General features: G+C 41.5%; 1 protein-coding gene across 15 annotated transcripts in view; it reads left to right on the top strand.

Annotated features, from left to right (window-relative positions):
* The window catches only part of LOC137038544 (dematin-like), a 75,165-nt gene that overhangs the window by 17,974 nt on the left and 39,754 nt on the right, over positions 1-17,437 (top strand). For 2 of the 15 annotated variants that reach the window (XR_010897504.1, XR_010897506.1), the window contains exon 1: positions 1,939-2,066. The exons of 12 other annotated variants lie outside the window; for them this stretch is intronic. The gene's annotated coding sequence lies outside the window, so the exon portion shown is untranslated. Of the gene's footprint in view, positions 1-1,938; positions 2,067-17,437 lie in introns of those variants that run through there. One more of the 15 variants, XR_010897498.1, reaches the window with a different exon arrangement.

Genomic DNA, 17,437 nt, shown 5'->3' with positions numbered 1-17,437 from the left:
CTTTAAAAATGAGAGTGACGGGGCAAAATGCAAGTATTGCAATGCAGTGCTTACCGCATTTCAGGCTATAAGTCGCTCCGGAGTATGAGTCGCATCAGTCAAAATATGCGTCATGAAGAGGAAAATAACATACGTCGCACTGGACTATAAGTCGCATTAGGGGCAGAAGCAGAGCACGAGCCACGCGCGCTGTGCATAACGGAGCAGAAGAAAGAAAGTTTGAAGTGAGAAACTTGTGAATGACTAGAGAAAAGCAGACGTTACTTTAACTGTAATGAAGAAAACAAAAAAGCTAATCGCGGACTGAAAGCAAGATGGCCAGAGCGCAAGGAACGAGTCCACAGATGCTTGAACTCTCTGCCGGGAGAGGCTCAGCCGCGCGAGTCAAACGCTGTGTGAATCATTCTCGGCTGCATATTTTACTACATGCTCTAATCGTGCAGGCGCCCTCGCGGCCACTCGCATTGCTCGTGAACTGGAGCGCATCTCATCCTAATTTAACGAAACTCAGTGTACGCTTCGCAGACATGAAATATATCTTAAGAAACTTGAAATGTCTTTTAACAATTTAAAACGAAAAGAAATAGGCTACTCTCTGATTATGTAATCCATGATGTGCATTTCTCTATATAGGCGCGTTCACTACGGAGATGGTGGTCGTCAAATTAATAAGCTAAAAATAACCCTGACGCACACTATGGTTAACCGAGTATTAACCGCTAAGGGCCTCGGTTTCAAGAAAAACTTGAAAACGTGCAGCCCTATTAACTAAGGATCGGGACGTTTTTGCATAGCTTTTGAGCGAGTCGCCTGTCAATCGCGTCATATCTGCGTTACCCTCGGTTTTATTCTGCAGAAGCGCTTTTCTCTTATGTCACATCAGCACAGAGTACGTCATAACGCACAGAGTAACGTCATAACATAATTTTAAACACACTTAAATGCATCTAATATGATAAACAGAGCTGCTGGCTTTACCTTATAGTCATGACCGGAAAAGGCGGAAGTGCGCGCGCCTGGCGACTGTGTCTCGTTTCGTCATAATAAAAGTCCCGGTACTTGCGAGCCGTGTTCTTGTATAACAATCACTCCAGCGGCCGTGATCAGCTCCACAACACTCGGTCCTGCTCTGTTTTACAGCCGGTTCCTATTTTCCACCGGCTGTGACAGAACAGAGGGGCAGGGTCATTCATAATTTAAAGCTGTATGCACTGAAATGGCTTGGTGAAAACAGAGCTGTTTTTGACCAGGTAAAATTAGTGTTTTCTTACAATATTAATGAGAATTTTTAATTAAAGTATATTACAAAGTTTTCATTTAGACACTAAAGAATCATATTAACTTGTATAAAAATGACATTATATGACCCCTTTAAGAAGTCTATTATTATATTTTTAGTACTGTACAGCGCACATCTTTGAGTTGTGCAGTGTTTGTGCATATTTCACAAATTACTCTTCAGAGTGATTGGAGCAGCCATTGTGTGCTTTCTTTGCCAAATCTAAGACTCCAAATATTATGATAAATCATGAAAATTTACAGGTAAACAGGTGTTTAGGAAAGTTATGGTTTTGTTATTGAGAATAAAAGTTTTATGTTTCATAAGAGTTCATAAGAGTGCACGCTCCTCGGTTAAATGAAAGCTGCTGTGTCTGTGGCCATCACCTGCTACAGAGAATTTATTGACAGGGTAATGCGTTTGGTATAAAAGTGAGATGCAGGTATAAAAAAAACTGTATGTTGTATTTATAAATGTATTTCTATGAAACTGATTAGGCATACAGAATGTCTCCTGACTGTGTGTAAGAAATAGAGAGTGAGCAGGTCACACTATATCCTCTCTTATCTTTCACAGCAGCTTGCTGGTCATGTGTTTTTGCTGAACTGAGATAAGTGTTTCTCTCTGAGATGAAGCGCAAGGATCTGTTTTGGAGGATGGACTGAAAATGACAGGCAGCAAATTGAGACAAACACGTTATGAAACCTCATGTGACAACATGATTTATGGCAACTTCCAGAAAGTTATAGCTATCTAAGATGGTGTAGCTGGCCTGCTTTTGGACTTGGTAAAGTATTGATTTTAAACATCATTGTCATGTCATTTTATTTTACAGACTTTTAGTCTAAAATAAACTTTTAGCTAATTCTCTTAAAGGTGTATGTAAGATTGTGACGAAAACTGGTACTGCAATCACTTTCAAATGTCTGTAGATTGTTGTATCCCCTCCCCCTCGAGGTTGCCAGATTGGCTACAGGAGCAGCAGGAATGTTTGTAGCTGCAGCATAGGCCGTAAAAAAAAATAAGGACGACTCGACATCATCTGTTTCCGCTTGGCAGATTTGAAGCTTTTAGGCGCCCTGCACGGCGCAGACATCTTGGGACCGAGTCTGCGCAGTAGCGATTTCGGGACCGGAGTTGCGCAGTAGAGCGCAGGAAGTAGAGCAGGAAGTAGAGCAAGAAGTACAGCTGCGATATCAAAAGCCCGCCCATGCTCTCGCAGATGCAGAACAGTTAATTATGTTGGTGTGAAATAAACAGTTATGGAAATGTAGAAATTAAAGCTAAAGCTCCAATCTGCTCCCAAAATTTTTGAAAAAAGTCAGTTAGTGCTTTAGTGACAACTTCACTCAGAGAAGCCGTCAGTCTCAGCTGTCAATCATGACGTCACACCCCCGTTTTTATAGCATCAAATAACTAACTCAAATTAAACTTATTTTAAAAACGAACACTTGAAATGAAATCATTGTGATGATAACCTTCAGTGACATAAACTAACTTTGGAGAAAAAATATTTGAAGTGTAATTTTATTATTTAGTTTGCCTCGTGTCCATTAGAAAACACAGAGGGGCGGCTATACTGGGACCAGTCACCGGGGGGCGATCGAGGCGCGAAAGCTTCAGTAAATGAGAGGGAGACTGCAGGCTTGAGCTGCAGCTGTGGTAACTAGAGCAGATCTGGCAACCCGGGGCCACTACTGACTTCATGATTGGTAGATAGGTGGAAGGTGTCGCTTCAGGCCAAAACACAACATGTCAACATTAACATCAGTTGAGGGCTGCAACAACAACTTTTAAGTGACAATGTCCTGGCCGGACTACTGTTGTCAGTGATACAAGTATTTGAAATGAACATGATTTCTTAAAGGGGGGAGGGGGGGGGGGATGCTGTTTCATGCATACTGAGCTTTTTACACTGTTAAAGACTTGGATTCCCATCCTAAACATAGACAAAGTTTTCTCACAAGTTTCTGAGAGCTTTTTTCGAGTATGGGTCCGCCTGACGTCGATAGAGCGGAAGGTCCTTGTATGGGCCGTACGGGCTCTTCTCCCGGAAGGGTGCGCGTGCGTGACTAGATGCACACCGCCCATAAACACTGCTCTCAAGGTGCAGCAGATCCACTAGTCCGTGCAACACGTCTGTCGCGCCGCGCTCCACTTTATTCCTATGGGTGACATCAAGCGACTTCAACGCTTCAGCACAGCATTCCGGGAAGGCAGCGCTGCATTTGAACGGATTTGAACGCAGAAATGACGGGAAGCGTAACAACATACGCTTCGGTCGCAAAAGTGGATCTCCACGGTCTTTGCTGTCAGGACTTCACAAAATCAACAGTTAACTTACCAAAGAAGTGTGTTTTTGACGGAGCGGTCCCAACGATAAAGGTTCACGGTCCTGCTTTGGAAACAGGCGGTGAATAAAACTGCTTCAAATGTCTGTTGTTGGCTATCGTCGCGTAAGTAAACATCAGTAAACAACACGATCGTGTATAACGTTAGTTAATTTATCAATGGAGCATGCGATCTATGGTGTGTGTTTAAATACATTTGTTTAGCTGACCAGTATAGGTCCTAGCAATGAGCCTTGCGTTACTCCAAACTTGTTATCAGCGTGACATCTCTTCATTTACTGTTACAAACTAATGGGGGTCAGATAAGTATGATTATAACCATGCCAATGCAATTCCACTAATGCGCCAACATTTTTCGAGTCTATTTAGAAGAATATTGTGGTCGATAGTATCGAATGCAGCACTAAGATCGAGTAACACTAGTAGATAGATAAAGCCACAACCAGATGATTAAAAGCAAATAATTTGTAACTGATGAGAGCAGTTCAGTACTATGATACGGTGTAAATACTGACTGGAAATCCTCACAGATATAATTTCTTTCTAAAAATGAACATAGCTGTGAAGACACTGCCTTTTCTAGTATGTTTGAAAGAAAGGGTAGATTTGAGGTTGGCCTGTAATTCACTAATTCTCTAGGATCAATTTGCGTTTTTTATTAAGTGGTTTAATTATAGCTAACGTAAAAAAAATTCTTTATTTTATTGTTTTTTGTTTTGTTGTTGTGTTCTGTGTTTACTCTGTTGTAAGTTTTGCACTCCAAATAAAAAATAAAAAAGGTTTTCGGTACATATCCTAATGACAAAGATGAATTAATGATATTAAGAAGAGGATCTATGACCTCTGGCATCTCTTTCAATAGCCTAGTTGGTATAGGGTTGAGCATACATGTTGTTGATTTAGATGATTTAACGAGTTTAGCAAATTCTTGCTCCGCACAGTGAATGAGTGTAATTTTTTTCTCAGTGACACTGCAATGCACTGTTGATGCGATAGTAGATAGTTGCATAATTATAATATTCTTCCTAATATTATCAATCTTGCATGTAAAGAAGTTTATAAAGCTGCTGTGCTGTTTGCAAACATCTAAAGTTGAAGCTTTTTTTCTTGTTAATTTAGCCATTTTTTTTTCTTAGAGAGTTGAGAAATAAGCAGATCTTATAGTTTTACAGCCTTTCTGTATGCAATAGTGCTCTCTTTCCACGAAATCTGAAAAACTTCCAGTTTTGTTTTCTTCTAGCTGCGCTCCATTTTTCTGGCTTCTGTTGTAAGGGCCTGGGTGTGCTCGTTGTACCAAGGCGTTGGACTGTTTTCTTTCATTTCTTCAGGGCTCAGTGGTTCATTTAGGTTGGATAAAACCGGAAGTTTGGTGGTTCGATCTCCGGTTCCACCTGACCAAGTGTCGAGCAAGACACCTAACCCCAGCTGCTCCCGACGAGCTGGATGGCGCCTTGGATGGCTGACACCGCCGTCTGTGTGTGAATGGGTGAATGTGGGGCAATATGTAAAGCGCTTTGGATGGCCATAGGTCTGTTAAAAAGCGCTATATAAATGCAGTCCATTTACCATTTAATCTTCTTTAAACACAGAGGAGCAACTGTCTAAAGTGCTGGAAAAGAGAGTACCAGGGTACCGAACCCGAGACCAAATCCTGGAGAAGGTTGAACTCGAACTGTGCCGCAATTCACTTGAACAGTGTGAGAAACACAGACTCGGGAGCGCTCTGGTTCAGAAAAGTAATGCATTCGTATAAGCCGATTGTAATAGTTTAATAAAACAAGAAAGTGGTGATGGTGTTAATGATTTACCTCGGATAAGAGCGAAATCGAACTTGCAGTTTTTGCGCATAGTGCATGCAATCTCCTCAGAGTCCCTTTACAAGCATGCAACAAAAGCCCCCTCCATCCAATATATTGACCCGTGTTCTGTTTTCTATCATACCCTGTGTATGTTTGTGATTATGTAAGATGCATGTAAATCCACCAGGGTTCAACAGAATAGTTGACCAGCGCTGCGGAGGAAAACGAAAACTATCACGCTCGGACATGGACTGCAGCAAATGTGCTCAGTGTAAAAACGCCCTTTTCTTTTATTTCGACCTGGAGTCTAATAAAAGTTAAACAGAAAAATAGTAGCTTATGTAGGCTATATAACGTCACTTGTTTTCTTAATGTCTTTGGCTGCTTTCGATTTCTCCTACTACGGGCTAGGATAGACAGAAAACATTAATAAAAATTTATAAAATTAGTGCCATTAAAATGAATTTGGTTAATACATAAAACTATACTGACACGTTAATTTTGACAGCCCTAATATAAACTAATAGCTATAACTTCAAAACATAAAAGATAGTATGCTAAATAGTAAAGAGAAACAAAAACATATTACCAGCAATAAACAAAGAGTGCTTTCGGTATTTAAAGGGTTACTTCAGCGATTAACAAATGGCTTTCTATCAGTAGAAACCCTGGAGTATATTCGAATGATCGTGCTCCCCCCTCTCATATCCCCCTGAGATGAGAGATTTATGCATTTTATTTCTGGAAAAATTACTCTGGTGATGCAAATATCGACGATTTGCGTCATCGGTAAAATGTTTGGCCAGACGCTAAAGACTACAGCCAGCAGAGGGAGCTATTTCCGCATTTTTTCAACTCGCATATGGGGGATGGGGTCACACTCACAGCTCGGCTCAGGCATTCATGGAAACGGTGCGGCCAGCGGAGCAAAGTGAGTATTTTATTTTCTCATGTTAATTCCTATGAAAGTTTATCCTCCAAAGGCATGAACTGAAAAAGCCCCAGACTGAACACGCGCAGAGAACTACTGCCGTGAGCGCGGACGCGTTTAACTCAGATCTCATCACGAGAGCTTATTTAGCTCATCACGATGTGTGTAATCTGACACCTGCTGTCACTTGTGCTGAAACTTCCTCAGCGGCTAAATCACAATATATTGAACAGAGACTTTCAGTTTTTAATTGTAGAGTCTGTTCTCTAACTGAACTGATTTTATGAAGATGAACGTGATGGTGGGAAAGTAAAAGTGATTCAGTAGTGGTGGCTTTGGGAGTGGCCTCATAGGGCAGCGAAGCATTCTGGGAATTATAGTCTTTCATCCCCATGAGACAAAAATACATTTTCTGTTGTAACAACAACGAGCTTATGAGTTTAATGTCTCGGGGAATAATTAACTCAAAAGGGATTTAATATTCAATATTCATGAATTTATGAATATGATTTGCCAGTTGTTCATTACGTATTAAAATTTTCCGATAGGGAAAATTGTTTAATTAAATACAAGTAACCCTTTATGAAATTGCTTGAAATTATCCTACTAAGTTTGTCCTGCAAATTAGTTATAGACTTTTCAAATCAATTCTCAATAATGGATTACTGCTTTACGAGCGCATGAGAAACATTAACTTTACTGATCAGGACAAGTTCAATATTTCAAATGGTCATACAGTTTACTTTACTAACATAGTAGCATAAGCAGTTAGGTAACGTTTAGATCGCAAGTTTCATTGACTTTGTGTATGTGGCAGAATAACAGATTCAACTCATTAAATGTCTTTTAAAGGTTTAATAAACACAGACTAAAAAAATAACACTACAATTCACACAGAAAGTACATACTAAATATGCATCACGAGAGTAGAAGTATAGATATTAACGAAAGAATACATAAAAGAGAATAATGAATAGACTGAAATTAGAGAGAGATAAAAGAGAGAGAGAGAGACAAAGAGAGTGAGAGAGAGAGAGAGAGACAAAGAGAGTGGGGGAGGGTGAGAACCAACTTTCCTTCAATTCCCCAGATACGACCTTCACGGAGTTAATTTATCCCAACGGGAAAATAACACACCCTCTTTACAGCAGTTGAATTTGGAAGATAATACTTGCTCTAGTTGTGGCTTCTCGCGTGTGTGCGTTTGTTCCTGCGTGTTCAAATGTCCTGCATGTCCGGCGGTCCTTTCCGAGGTTGGGAGGGAAGCGGCTGTTTGCTTTAGCGATGCTTCGTGTTCTTGAAGATCGGATTGTAGAAGAGAAGATTTTTGGAAGAGCTGAGGCCTGCTTGGAGGGCCTGCATTGGTGGCCTGGCTCAAGGGCCAGCCACAAAGACGTGTTGGTTCAGCCAGAGAGAGAAGAGAGAGGGGAGGAGGGCATCCGAGGTCCTCCTTTTATGGTCTGGCCGTAGTCCCACCCTCCAGGGTTAGACTTAACCAATGAGATTGTTGGGATTTCCCGGCGGGAAATTCCTCAGCAGAATTTATAGCTCTTTGTTTGAAGGTTCGACTCAGTGGGTCTCTGAGTCTTCATACTATAATTAATGCAACAAACACACACTGCATTTTCTGAATAAGTGATATACATGGAAGTGTAAGTCGTGAAGTGAGCATTAATTTGATAGGAGACATGACATATATGAGGTTATCGGAACTAGTACTTTGTTAAGACAACGACAAAAAGATGCAAAATACCATACAGAATAAACATTTTACAAGACAGTTATGTGTTTACATATAATGTCCTGGGGTGCATGTTCATTTATAGATGGTTTGTCTATAATTTGAGGAAAAAGCTCTGTGTCTCTGTGTCAAAAGCTCTGTGGCCACATTCTTTCCGGCCATAAAACACCTTATCAGATGGTTTCCAGGGTGACTGAAGAATCCTTCTCTGTTGTGTTGGGGGAAGGTCTGTCCATCAGCACACTTTCAAAACATATTTGTTAGATGTAACTGGCGATTGTGTGTTTGATTCGCCTGAGTCGCTACACTGTCTTTTCTCCATCTAGAAAGCACCAAATTCAAAAATAATTTCGCATTTCTACTAGCCTAGAAATCTAGATGCACCCTAGCGGCAGCAAATTTAATCTGGCCGCAAGTGTCGTCTAGGAACTCTCAATACCCTTCTGAGCTGTATTCCTCACAATCTGGACGGGCCAATCACATCGTGTATAGAGTCGGCGGGCGGGGTCATAATGACGACGGCCGAGTTGCGCTTGCGTGCTTCTAGTAAACACAGAAACTGGCGAACGGCGGCGGTCTTTCGAATCAGCTCTGACCGCGACTCTGGAAGACTTGGAGTTAAGCTTTTCTCTGAGAAAAGAACAAAGAATGGCACTGAAGTCATTCTTAAAAAGGGAAGATGTGTTCGGAGTTTAGCCAACCAACCGGATACGTTGAATGTTTAATCTATCAACAAGCTCTGTTTCATCTTCGTTGCTCTGGTTGGTGTAGCGCTATCCTATCGTGTGCAGAGGGAGTTTGAAAGACAACCGTTTATCCCGCCCCTCGGATTGAGCCCTGTCTATGGTGAGTTTTCAGACCAAACATCTTGATGTGGGTCTGGCTTGTCAGGCTACATTTCTACTACATTAATGACCCAGTTTATATACAGATTCATCTTCCCAGCACTGAGGTACCCCTTTAACAGTATATCTCTAACTTTCCATTCAAGAGCAGTGAGTGATTTTTCTCTTTCTCAGCTTTGCAGTTGTTTGATGACAATGACATCATAGAATCAGTATAGTTTTATTTAATGCCTTGTCACCATATGTGGCTATCTTCATGGCAAAAACTGATTTACAAAAATACAGGAATCTCAGGAACTTAAAGGGGGGGTGAAACACTCAGTTTCAGTCAATCTCATGTCAATCTTGAGTACCTATAGAGTAGTATTGCATCTTTCATATCTCCGAAAAGTCTTTAGTTTTATCATATTTATAAAAGAAATATGGGCTGTACCGAGTCTTTCCGGAAAAAACCGAGCACCTGGAGGCGTATCGTGTGGGCGGAGCTAAAGAATCACAAGCGCGCAAAGCGGTGACGTCCTCAAGCGTGGAGAAACCCATCTATCTCAGCTAATACAGATAATGATCCACAATCAAATCTGAGGCTGAAATAAACTGAACAGGAGAAACGGCAACATCAGGACGTCCGTCTCTGTGGTATGTAAGTTACTGTATTTAATGGCCTCTCCACATTTCTGTGTCTTTACTCGCAGTGTATGAGGACATGATTCGGTTTATGGACTATTGTATGCGACTAACGTTAGACCTTAGAAGTAGCAAGCAGAACGGTTTTGCACGTCAGACTAGTGTAACGTTATACAGAACAACAATGGAGTAACCGTTAGTGCGTTAATGACGAAGCACGCGATCGTATCGTTTATTTATGTTTACTCATGCGACGGTAGCCAATAGCAGAGACATTTGAAGTTGATTTACTCACCGGCATCTTCCAAAGCAGGACCGCTCTGTCAAAAACACACTTCTTTGGTATGATTTGGTGAAGTCCTGTGACAGCAGTGACAGTGGAAATCCACTTTGCGACGCGACTGAAGCGATGCCTTGAAGCTTCCCGTCATTTCTGCGTTCAAATCGGTTCAAATGCAGCGCTGCCTTCCCGGGGCGCGACATAAGTGTTCACGGAGGACTGGATCTGCACCTGAGAGACTGTTTACAGCGTGCATTTCCTCTCTCTCCCTCTAGTTACGCGCGCGCGCACCCTTCCGGGAGAAGAGCCCGTACAGCCCATACAAGGACCTTCCGCTCTATTTAACGTCAATTAGACCCATACTCGAAAAAAACTCGCCGAAACTTGTGAGAAACCGGAAGGAGTATTTTTAACACAGAAATACTCCATCAAACGTCCAACATTAGTTTTTGAAACTTTGTCTATGTTTAGGATGGGAATCCAAGTCTTTAAAGGTGTAAAAAGCTCAGTATGCATGAAACAGCATTTCACCCCCCCTTTAACTATCAGGTTGTGTTTTCATAAGGATCTATAGCAGAGTACACTTTCAAAGTGTAGGCAGACAGGTGCCTCTCAAGGTGCCTTGCTGCAGGAAGGAAAGCAATGACCCGATGCCACATCTCTGTGGGTCCTCACCTCAGGAGGAACACCAAACAGTGTAAATGCGCCACTTCAGGGCATTTAGCTGCCTTGTAGAGGGGGCTCCAGCCTGAGAGATGGTATCTACTACTGATGGTGATAGCTCCCTGAATTCCTCATCCTCCCATCCAAGGACCAGACTGAAGTTTCCAGAAGTCTGGGCTAGGCCTGTTGGATAGTCAATAAATTAATCGCACAATTAAAAAAAATAGCTCGATAATTTTTCCGGCCACAATAATTTCCATTTGCATGCTTGTTTGTTTTCCTCGTCTTTCTCGTTGACTGTGTGCCTGCGCCTGGTTTAGGGAGGTGTTTATACTCGACGCGCAGACCGGGTGCCGGTGTGATGAGACGTCATGCTCGGCCAGATTCTCCTGGAAATCGTGCTTCTTAGGTTGTGGAGCCGCATGCAAAGTTACAAAATTTGACGTACAGAGCGACAAGCGAAATGGGATCTCGCTCACTCCACGTAATTTTTGCTGCGCGCAACCTCGCGCTTGTGCGGACGCGCCGAGTATAAATGAGGCTTAAAGCTACACTGAAGTTGGCAGTTTGATGAATGCAAGCTAATTCTTCAGTTCAATCTTTGTGTGCTAAAAAGTTCCTGTAGAGATAGTAATACACATTCTCCTATTTTTGCCAAATAAATGACGAAGCCAAACCAATGAAACAGTCTGTGCTGAGGAAGGATCGAAACATAAAAGTATGCGTCCTTCAGGTCTATTGCCACAAATCAATCTTGCTGTCTGACAAATGTGAGCATGGTAAGGCATCTAAAATGGACGCCTGTGCAGGCCCCGATTCAGTACTTGCAGATCTAGGATTGCTCTCAAACCGCCACCCTTCTTTGGTACAATGAAGATCTTTAGAAGCCGTTCTTCATCTCGGCTGGGGGTACAGGCTCTATCACTTCCTTCACTAGAAGTTTTGCGATCTCCTGCAGCAGAACAGCAGCACCTTCACCTCGCACGGAGGTGAAAAGAACACCGCTGTATCTGAGCAGGCACCTGGCAAATTGAATCAAAAACCAGATTGTCCTGACCAGCCATTGTGAAGGGTTTTGGAAGCTTAACCATGTGCCCAGACTCTAGATGAGCGGTACTAAGGGGACAATATGAAGGGGTTCTAATGCTGTGTACGAACACCCTGTGATTCAATGTATGACCCAGGAAAGTGGAAACTGTTCCTTTTGTGAAGGTGTAAAATTCACTCCCGGTGGGAGTAAGGCTCGCCTGCAGATGTGGGGCAGATCTGCAGCCTCTTCATCCCTAGGTCATCCGCCTCAGCTTGCTCAATGTTCGCAGAAGCCCGGGCAAGCACCGCTGCTGACTCAGACTGAGGCAACACACCCGAAGGAGGAAGCCAAGTGCACATGGGCATGATGTCATATGCATGATTCCCCCCCCCCCCCAAACCAGTTCAGCGGAAATGCCTTGCAACCGATTCTAAACATTTAATTTGGCCATGTCAATCTCAATAATGATTGCCTACACCCAACCCTGATCCCTAAACCTACCCATTACAAGACATTCTGCATTTTTAAATAAATAAATAAAAAACAATTTAGTACATTTATAAATCTATTTACATTGTGGACACACACACACACACACATAATGGTTCATTTCGGTGTAGACATACACGCGGAATCACACACACACATAATGGTTCGTTTCGGCGTACACATACATGCAGATAGCTCAAAATGCGTACAGATAACACGCCACTTGGCTTTAGAAAGTGACGTGTATGTTTACGCAAAGACATGATGTCTTGTTGCAAGATGCTAGATCTTATTTTGAAGCTTCTGTTTGAGAAAAACAAACTAGCGGCGAATGTTACATGTTAATCCAGATGTTTACAGCTAGCAGTTCAGCAGAAGAAGAGAAGAAGAAGTCAGTTCTAGTCTGAGAAAACGGAAACCCCCACCAGCACGATAACGCCCAATTTGTGGCCGCAGTTGGATTGTATTGGAAGAATCAGCCATGATGAACATGTTTTTAGCGAACCGTACCATAAGATGAGATCGAACACCAGAACACCTCCTGAGATGGTCTCGGCTCGGTTCGTTTTAAAGGGGTCTGAGATCGTTTGTAATGTTCAAATATGGGCTAAAAATCACTGAACCGCGCTCAGACCCCTGAAAAGACCAAGTGTGAAAACACCCTAAGTTCTCATAACTAGCCGGTTGCTAGCTACAGTGTGACATTTTCTAATAAGTAATGCAGTTGGGCTGTTCACACACATTTTTTGCATTCTACAGCTGCTTTTTCCTTTGGTTTCTGTTAACATCTAAAAACGCAAAACTGAAGTTAAAAGTTAAACTTAAAAAAATTAAAAACGGGGCTGTTCACACAGAACGTTTTTCCCATTGTTTTTCTATTGGCATGCGCTAGACAGACATTTTTTGACTATTGCATTTACATCTTGGGTTTTTAGCAGAATCTTGTGCATGACACTACATTTTACAAATGCGGCAGACAAGGTAAAATCAGATACATTTAAAAAAAAAAAAAGCGAGATCTGGAATGTGATGCAGTGTTTTATGCCCTGTCCTGCTGCCAGGAGAGCATCCTAACACAATAAAGCTAAAATGGATGCTTCCATAAACATGCATCCGTGGGGCCATTAGCTTTCAAATCTGCACTGAATTTTTTTTTTTTTTTTTAAATGCCCACATACCAATTTTGATGACAACATACTTAAAGCAGCTGTACTTGAATTGAATATAATATCTAAATGGGGTTTCACACACACACACACACACACACACACACACACACACACACACACACACACACACACACACACACACAATAACAACATGCTCATGAACAAAGATTCAAACACCCAGGCATCATCCAATAAATCTGTGCAGTGTGCCGCCCATGGGCAACAGCACAATGCCTGGGCTTAAAACACTTAATCCCTCACATTATGTGTGTGAATGAGAGAGAGAGAGAGAGAGAGAGAGAGAGAGAGAGAGAGAGAGAGAGAGAGAGAGAGAGAGAGAGAGAGAGAGAATTGCCCTTCACAAAACCAGGCCCACACACAGCCTGTTGTCTGCAATAACATTAATTGTTGTAAAGGCATTCAGAGCCTGGTCCTCTACCTACTAAGAGCATTACTTCTCATTTTCTGCCTCAATCTGCCTTAAATGTGTGCTAATTCTCTACATACATGTCCAATATCAATAATTATTTTACATTAAATCAATGCACATTGTAATTGTGGTAAGTCGAGATATCAATACTGACCCAAATTATTTTCTTGGTGTGACATTAGAGTGAAAACAGTTTGGAGAGAAGAGGTGAGGAGAATTCTGACAAGTCACATGAGTTTTTCATTGCAAAGCACACGTACCATGATCTTGGTGACGCTGCAGTTGTATCAGGGTATCTCTTAGTCATCACACTCACCTTTAAAGAAGACTTATGTAAGAAACCCTACCACAGTGCTTTTGTATTTTAGCTAACACAGTCTGGCATCTCACATCTCTGTAAAACCCTCCATGCAGCACAGATGGATGAACAGACCAATAAGAGCTTTTGCACAAAGAGCAGCTATTCTGCCGTATTATTTATAGCTAGATTGTCCCTGTGTTCTCCTATCTAGTGGAAAATCAAGTCTGGTCTCTGGAGAGAAAACAGCAGACAACCTCTAAGATGGATGAGAGACGCTTTCCAAGACCAGTGCTAGCTCATCTGTTCTTTCGACCCATGGGGGAAAAACATACTAGGGGACAAAGTTTTACAGATTAACCTACATATCAGATTATACACTATACTGCTAAAAGTTTTGGGACGCCTGTCTTTACATGCACATGAAATTGAATGACATCCTATTCTTAATCCAAAGGGTTTATTTTAAAGTTGGTCCACCCTTTCCAGCTATAAAAGCTTCAACTCTTTTGGGAAGGCATTCCACAAGGTTTAGGATTGTGTTTATGGGAATTTTTGACCATTCTTTTAGAAATGCATTTGTAAATGGTAAAATATGGTAAATGGACTGCATTTCTATAGCACTATCAACAGACCCTATGGCCATCCAAAGAGCTTTGCATATTGCCTCACATTCACCCATTCATACACCGACACCGATGTCAGCCATGCAAGGCGCATCGGGAGCAGCTGGGGTTTGGTGTCTTGATCATGGACACCTCGACACTTGGTCAGGTGGAACTGGGGATTGAACCACCAATCTTCCAGTTTGAAGACAGGCACTGATGTTGGACAAGAAGGTCTAGCTCACATTATCCGCTCTAATTCATCCCAAAGGCGTTATTTCGGGTTGAGGTCAGGACTTTTGTGCAGGCCCTTGCAAGTTCCTCCACTTGCTCATACATGTTTTTATGGACCTTGCTTTGTGCACTGGTGCGGAGTCATGTTGGAACAGGAAGGGGCCATACCCAAACTGTTCCCACAAAGTTGGCATATGAAATTGTCTAAAATGTCTTGGTATGCTAAATCATTAAAGGGGTGATTGCATGCAACTTCACTTTCATAACTTTAGTTAGTGTGTAATGTTGCTGCTTGAGCATAAACAGTATCTGCTAAGTTACAGCGCTGAAAGTTCAATGCAAACGGAGATATTGTCTTGTAAAGTTATGGCAGTTTATTGCCTACAAAAACGGCTGGTTTGGACTACAACATGCTTCTTTTCTGGGTTGGTGACATCATAAACCCTTGCGATTAACATACACACTGCCCCCGTGATCACGCAACAAAGTGGGCGAGGCCGCGTTGCAGTCATTACGGAAGAGAGAGCTGTTGCAGTAGGCTAGTGTTGCAGACATACCATCGAAACGAAGTTATTTTCACCCCAAGTGCACGACTTCTGTGTTCAGCCTTCCTCGGGACGCTGGACTTCGGGAGCAATGGTTACAATTTGTTTAATTCAGTTCCTGCTGATTTCAATGCAAATTTAGCCATCTTTGCTGCACATTTCACGGAAGACAGCTTCAAGAATTCAATACTGGATTTGCTCAAAGGCTCATACTAAAAGATGAAGCAATTCCCACATTAAAGGCAGAAGCTGCTGTTTATTGGCCTAAACCTATAAGTGCATGTCTTTTAAATGTGTAGTTTCTGTGTGTTTTGGTTGCATCAAGACCAACGCGGTTTGTCTACGCTAGGCAGTTATCTAAGTTGTTTCATACCTCTCCAACAAACGGCTATAAACAACAACAAACTTATGTGTAATCACAGCCACGAACATTGTTTATTTATATACGATATATTTTCAGAGGGATGCTTTCATGCTTTACACCACTGCATCCAACACTTTGCATCTTGGTGATGTAAGGTTTGGATGCAGCTGCCCGGCCAAGGAAACCCATTCCATGAAGCTCTCTGCACACTGTTTTTGAGCTATCTGAAGGCCAAACATTTTTTGGGAGGTCTGTAGCTATTGGCTCTGCGGAAAATTGCCGACTTCTGCGCACTGTGCGCCTCAGCATGCACTGACCTCTCTGTGATTTTTTGTGGCCTACCACTTCGTGGCTGAGTTGCTATTGTTCTCAATTGTTGCTTCCACTTTGTTACAATACCTAAACAGTTGACTGTAGGATATTTAGTAGTCAGGAAATTTCATGAATGGATTTATTAAACAGGTAGCTACTATGCTTAAATTCACTAAGCTTGTGAGAGTGACCCATTCTTTCATAATTGTTTGTAGAGCTTCTGCATGCCTAGGTACTTGATTTTATACACCTTTGGCCATGGAAGTGATTGGAACACCTGAATTCAGTGATTTGGAGGAGTGTCCCAATACTTTTAGCTATATGGTGTGTATGCAATGGTGTCATTATTAGATGTTATTCACAGTATTATACCAAAAGTAGATTTTTACCTTTTCAGAAGAAAATGTGAGTGGCTATTGTCTATAGTCCATCCCTCAAACTTTAAAAAAAGTTTTTTAATGTAATGTTAGGGAAGCATACATATACATCAATATATTAAAACTCTATCTGATATTTTTTTTTATGGCCAATAACCAGTGTTGTTATTGTAAACAAAAACTATTGTTCAGTAATAAAGCTGAAATAACATGTGAAGTTCACAACATAATTTCGGGAGGAGTGAACCCATCTAATCTTTCAATTAGCAACGTACACAAACGCAAGTTCGAGAGGCGTGAACCCATCTAATCTTTCAATCAAACGCAAAGCATATAAGCAGCCTCCTACCTCTTTCAGGCATCAGTCGTTTTGCTCCCTCCACCTCCCCAACTCCACCTACTTACATTCATGTTTACCTTTCTCTTCTTCCTAGCACTAGTAGTCCCTGGGGGGGGGGGGGGGGGGATCTAAGCTCGAGTTGAAGCAGCGCCCTCGAGCCCCTCCACCGTGGACAGCAAGCCAAATATGTTTAAACCTTATCAGCTAAAAAGTATATGGGTAAACGAATTCGTGAAACAACAATAACATAAAAATGTTAGATGAAAACTAACTCAAGCGTAGGCAACTAACTCAAATAAATTTAGTTCTAATTTAGGCATCATATTTTCACAATGTACAGTATTAAAAAAATAATCATTGATATTTGCTAAAGATTACATTTGATGGTGTTATATGTATTAGTGTTAATAAAAAAATATTGCAAATGTGAGCCGTGTCAAAGGTAATCTAAAAGTTAAAAAAATAGAAATGGTTATCCCAATTAAATACTGTATCATTAAATCCTGGATGATACTGAATCAACTAATATAATATGGTATGGATATATTATTTTTTTATGTAATATATCGTAATATTACAAAAATATAAATGGTGTTTCACTGTACTAATATAAGGCCATATAGAGTCGTTGGATAGATGTGAATCATGAGAACGACGTGGTGTGCTTATCTTAATGTTCATATGGTGTCATATTTACGACAGCAACACGCAAAGTTGTCAATAGTCACCCA

Source organism: Pseudorasbora parva, chromosome 13 (genome assembly GCF_024679245.1).
Source record: "Pseudorasbora parva isolate DD20220531a chromosome 13, ASM2467924v1, whole genome shotgun sequence".
Classification (NCBI taxonomy): domain Eukaryota; kingdom Metazoa; phylum Chordata; class Actinopteri; order Cypriniformes; family Gobionidae; genus Pseudorasbora; species Pseudorasbora parva.
Note: the sequence above shows the minus strand (reverse complement) of the source record. Positions and strands in the feature narration are given on the sequence as shown.